This window comes from Ochotona princeps, chromosome X, assembly GCF_030435755.1.
Source record: "Ochotona princeps isolate mOchPri1 chromosome X, mOchPri1.hap1, whole genome shotgun sequence".
In the NCBI taxonomy this organism is placed as follows: domain Eukaryota; kingdom Metazoa; phylum Chordata; class Mammalia; order Lagomorpha; family Ochotonidae; genus Ochotona; species Ochotona princeps.
This window is the reverse complement of record NC_080865.1, coordinates 22,268,544-22,274,507: the sequence shown is the minus strand read 5'-3', so window position 1 is coordinate 22,274,507 and position 5,964 is coordinate 22,268,544.

The window sequence follows — 5,964 nt, the reverse complement described above, 5'->3', positions numbered from 1 at the left end:
TCAGAAGTCTAATGAGTCTAAATTATCCTATTAGTAGCAGGTCACTAAATTAATGAGTTTGTAATTATATTCTTTAACTTGCCCGTTTTACTTTTTCAGCCAACTGTAGACTCAGTAATGAAGTAAATACATGACAAACCTAGATAACCCACATTTGTGTAGATCATGCATATTTTTAAGTTTTGAGTAGGAAAGACCCTATAGAATAAACAACATCTGTGCTATAAAAGTCCTACTGGAAAATAATTCTGAAATTGTTCAGGGCAGAAATAGAACTGATGCTTTAAGAAAGTTCATAAAAGCCCAGAAACTCCTGAAGAAATGGAATGTGGCTTGCAGACACACAGAATCTCTTAGAAACATCAAGCCCCCGGGCATCTGCTTGCTGTTGCTTAGGGAAGGTACCCTGGGCAGGAGGCCTTTGTAATGAGTTAAGTAAATGAATTTCTTAAAGAGGTCTCATTTTCATTCTTTTATTTATAACTTGGCAGTAATTGTAAGTTTTATGGTTGCGTGTGACTTCTTGTTTTCTGCCAAATAGGGAAGTGTGTATTTTTTTGTGTCCTTGCCATCCTTCAGTCACCATTTCTGATATTCTGCTAACAAAGATTAAATGACATGTCAGTCACTTGGGTTTTATTTCAACATACAACTGTCCACAGTAAGTTTCAAGGTAGGGAGTAATTTGATACATTTGTTCTCTTCAAAGGGATTTTTAACTTTTAGAATCTATAACCATGATTTAAATCCATAGCAAGAAAAGGAATCTGTCGATGTTGAAAGTAGTTATCTTAGAAATAATACTTTTGTTGATTTTATTCTCCTCTTTGCACTTTCTTGTATTTAATGGGAAGAAAGACATAATGAAGAACAGCTTGGGCAAAGGTCACACTAAACACAATACATGTGTAATGACATCTTCATCTACCTTTAGGTCCTCCATAGTTCTGGATAAGGAGGGTGATGGAGGGTGCTCAGCAAGGCAAGACATGGAACAACATGTAATATATGTGAGGAATTTTGAATAATCATGTTTACAAGGATCTTAAGTGCTGTCTGTTCTATGGATGATGAAAATCTCAGTAATGCAAGTGACTTGCCCAATGTCACATAGTCAGCAAGGGACTGAGCTAGATTCCTTCAGTAGTGGCCCCTGCTGTGGTTTGGATATAGCTTGGGCTCCAAGTGTTCATGTGTTGGAGGCTTGGTCCCTAGTGAGAAGTGGGTAGGTCATTGGAAGTGCTGGGTTTGGAAGAGATTCAGGTGGTTCTCAGGGGATTGTGGTCAGTTCCCGTGAGCGTCAGTTGCTGTACAAGAGCCTTGCTATTCTGGCTTCCCATTGAGCAATGTGGTTTTGTCCTCTCCTGCACTCCCCCGATGGATACCCTCTGCCATGATATGAGGGGCTCGGATGGGGCCTCCCATAGCCTGCGCCCTATTATTTGAACTTCCAGGCCCGAAAACTGCAAGTGCCAAATGAACTTAACAGTCTACAAATAGCCTCAGATGCCTTCTTTCACAGTGACAGAAAAGTCCCCAGGGTTGTGCTTACTGTCCAAGGGGACATTAGCAAAGAGTTCACAGGCAAAGTTTTGGAAAATATTTGCATCCTGGGACTTACCCTCTCTTGCTACCCTGAGACCCTGAGTCTAGCTTATGAAGGAACCTGGACTAACCTAGTATAAGCACAACCTATAACAGCCTGACAGCTGCCAAGACCTGTGAGTGCAGTCATAGTGGGTGTTCCAATTTTTCAATCACCAAGTGATTTCAGGAAGCAGGTGAGCTAGTCCATACCAGAATATCTCCAGAGATCCACTCTGAGAACCAGTCTCTCATTGCCTGAAGTTTTAGAGCAGTTTGTTAGGCAGAAATGTGAATTTGATCCCTCTCTTTCTGAAATGATCTTTGCTATTACATACTATTGACTACAACCCTTGCCAACAGTTGAACGGGATAGGCATGCACATGACCCAAATAACCAAAAAGGGTCATGTCATACTCATTCAATTTCTATTCAACTGAAATCCACGGCAAGAAGAAAAAATTCAGCACATGGAGCTCAGTCATGCCAAGTCAATATGATCCTTGGGGAGCAGAGGTGGAAGGGGTCGTGATGAGCACCACAGCCCTGCAGGAGGTTGAAAATGGGCCTGCAGAGTTAGGGCCCTACAGACTGGTGGAGTAGTCTTGTTCAACACAGGCAACAAATGAAGAGTGAACAATGAAGGACCTCTAGAGGAGAGGAAATATGGAGGAGATTGTTGGGGGTAGCTGTGTTTGACTTGCCTCCTAGTCCTATCCACTACTGAAAATTTAGTTCTAAGTAAGACCATTTAGATCAGTGTGTATTCTAGAGACGACATCACAAATGGCAGCTAAGCAAACCAGATCAAATTATCTCCTTGAACAGGCTGCATCTCTCTCTGAACAAACAAGCAAAAAAGAACATGCCTGTTAGTTAAAACATGCTTTTAATATTTTCAAGGTAACCATGAGACAGAAATTAAGATGTTATATTCCTTTTCCCCACATCCACTCCAGCAAGTGTTGTTAGTGGTTTTTTGGGTTTTTTTTGTTTTTTTGTTAATACATTTTATTATTGTTATTATTTTATAATACAGTTTCATATTCCCTTATCCCCTCCCCTGTTCCCTCCCCCCCAGTTCCTCTATATCATTACTAACATATAGTTCTTCATACTCAGTCTTATGTCCATCATTGCGGACATAGACAATGGCAGAGAGTCCAGAATCCTATTGTCAAGATATAGTAAACAGTTTCATTGTAAGTCCATCTTTGTCTGGAAGTAGAAATGCATACCACACTACATCCTCACATCTGGATGTTAGTCTCCATTTCACAGCTACTGTACATCCCCTTAAATGAAAAGTCATGATTCAAAATCAATAGAAAGAAGAAATTTACAATGCCATGAAGTTAAATGACATGTTACTAGATATGACAGTCTCCATTACACAACTACTGTACATCCCCTTAAATGAAAAGTCATGATACAAAATCAACAATAAAAAAAATAGAAATTTACAATGCCTGAAGTTAAATGACATGTTACTAGATATGACAGTCTCCATTACACAGCTACTATACAACCCCTTAAATGAAGAGCCACAAAACAAAATCAACATCCGGGAGAAAAAAAGAAATTAACAACATCAAGAAGTTAAATAACATGCTACTAAATGACTAACGTGTAGCTGAAGAAATGAAAATCAAGAACCTTCTTGAAGAAAATGATGCCACTGCATGATCTACGAGTCATTGAATGATTTAATCAGAAGGAAGTGTTTTGAAGAGTTGAAAACAACGGAAAACAACAAAACCCACGTGACATGGTTTCCACTGATATTTTTTGAAGTGTGTCTCCTCCAGACAATAAGCAGATGGGTTTTGTTTTTTAATCCAGTGTACTAATCTATGATGTTTCATTGAGCTTAAGCCATTTACATTCAGGGTTTAATATACATGGGTGTTACTTTGGTCCTGTCATTTTAGGAATGGGTTGTTCATTGGTTTAGTCTTCTGTTGTCATTTTACTGGGATCTTCTTCGCATTTGCCTTTGGTTTTGGTAGGTGCTATTCCTCTTCTCTGTCAAGAGAACTTCTTGAAATATCATTTGTAGGGCAGGTTTGGAAGAGGCAAATTCTTTTAGCTTTTCTTGACTGTGGAAGAATTTTATTTCATTTTCAAAGACAAAAAGTTTTGCTGGGTATGTTATCCTAGGCCGACAATTTTTTTCTTTTAGAATCTGAAATGTGTCACTCCATTCTCTTCTGGCCTGTAGAGTTTCCTGTGAGAGGTCTCCTGTGAGCTTAATTGGCATTCCTTTATATGTCAGTTGACTTTTTTTTTTCACGTGCACATTTAAGGATTTTTTTCCTTATGTTCAATTGAAGAGAGCTTGAAGATCATATGTCGTGGTGAAGATTGCTTTTGATCAAGCCTGTTGGGAGTTCTGTGCCCCTCCTGGAACTTGTTTCCCAATTCTTTCTCCAGATTAGGGAAATTTTCCTTTATTATTTCATTAAATACATTTGCAAACTCAGCTTCTCTTTCTGTACCTTCTGGGACTCCCATAACTCTTATATGTGGCCTCTTAATAGTGTCTTTCAACTCTTGAATACTTTTTTTGGCCTGATTCAGCTCTGCTTCCAGATTTTTCCCCCTGATGACAGGAAATATCTTCCAATTTTGAGATTCTTTCTTCTGCTTACTTCATTCTATTTTGGAGACTCTCCACTGTACTTTTAATTTGCTGTACTGTGTTCTTTATTTCTGATATGCCAGCCTTGATTTGCTTTATTGCTTCCTTAAATTCTTTGAACTCTTGCATGAGCTTCTCATTTTTTATCAGAATCTTTAAAATGAGTTTTATGAATTCTGTATGCCCCATTTTCTCGATGTCTTCCTCAGTTAACTCTGAGGTTGACAATGTGTTTTGCTCCTTTGCAGGGGAGTCTTCAGTAATATTCATTGCACTTTTGTCTCTTCTTTTGCTCTTGGTCATTGTACTTCTGGTTAGCAGAGTCTTCTCCTTGGGGCAGGTTTCTAAGTTGTGTCACCCACAGGTCTACAATGCGATTTTACTTGTTGCAGTTGGTACACAACTTTTTCCTTGCAGCCACTTGTGCCACAACCTCCAGCGAATTCCAGGTCTGGGTTCTTATATCAGATTTCCACCATGGTCTCCACAGCCCCAGTTCTTGTCTCGCCACTCTCCATCTCCTGTGATACTGTGCTGAGGCTGCATTGTTGTCTCTGCAACCTTTCTCCCACTTCCGGTTGGAGCAGTTCCCAGGATTAGAGAGACACCAGGTATCCTATATAAGTAGGTTGTTGGTGGCACTGATCTTGTTGGAACCTGTTGGACGTTAGGTCTGGGTGCCACATGGACCTATTTTGACCGGTAGGCTGCCACAGTCAGTATTTTCCTGAGGAACCAGTGCAATCATGGACCTCAGCAAATTCTCGCGAGATCAGCACATGCGCAGTCCGCTATTGTCCCCTGCAGTCCCAAAGCTATTGCCACAGTGCCCAAAATGGCGCCTGATATACAACCACTACAGTTCCTGATCTGCTGGCCGTCAGATCCGAGGGCTATCCAGACCTGCCCTGGGTGGAACCCGTAGAATGCCACATCAATGCAGTTCACTGAGACAGAAATGAGCTCACTCTCAGCTCAGTGCATGCTCTGTCCCTTCCCTTGCCCTTTCCTCCTTACGCAAAATGGCGCCCAATTCAGCTCTAAGAGGCTGACTGGGCTATGGAATCCACTCTGTTCTTGCACTGCCCGTCTGAGATCTGCTGCTCTGTCTCTGCTCCTGATCAAATCAAACGTACCAGTAGAACGGACAGTTCTTTGTCTGGGCTCACCACCTGAGCTCCCAGTGAAAGTCCTTTCCTACCTGGTTGCTGGTGGAGCTCCGGATGCTGGTGGAGTTCAATTCCCTGTGCTGGAGTATCAGTCAGTCTCTGCAACACCACACCATTGTTTCTGCTGCTTTCCTGTGTCTGTCAGTCTCCAGGTACCCCTCTGCTGTTGTTCTGTCCTTTCCTATTTCCTGAAATATGTCCTCTCTGCTTCATCCTGATTAAATGTTTTTCCATCCGCATAAATCTATCCTTACCCTATTCCGCCATCTTGATTCTTCGTTGGTGTTTTTTTTGTATGTGAGCCATTCTTACTAGCGTTAGGTGGTACCTCATTGATGTCTTAATTTGAATTTCTCTTATTGCCAAGGAACTTGAGCATTTTTTCATGTTTCTTTGCCATTTGGGTTTGTTCCTTTATGAAATGTTTGCCCATTTCTCATGCCCATTCCTTGAGTGGTTTGTTTGTTTTGGTTGTTCTGGAGATCTTTGTATATTCTGGAGATTAGCCCCCTATCACCTATGTAGTGTGCAAAGATCTTCTCCCTTTCTGTGGGTTGCTTTTTTACATT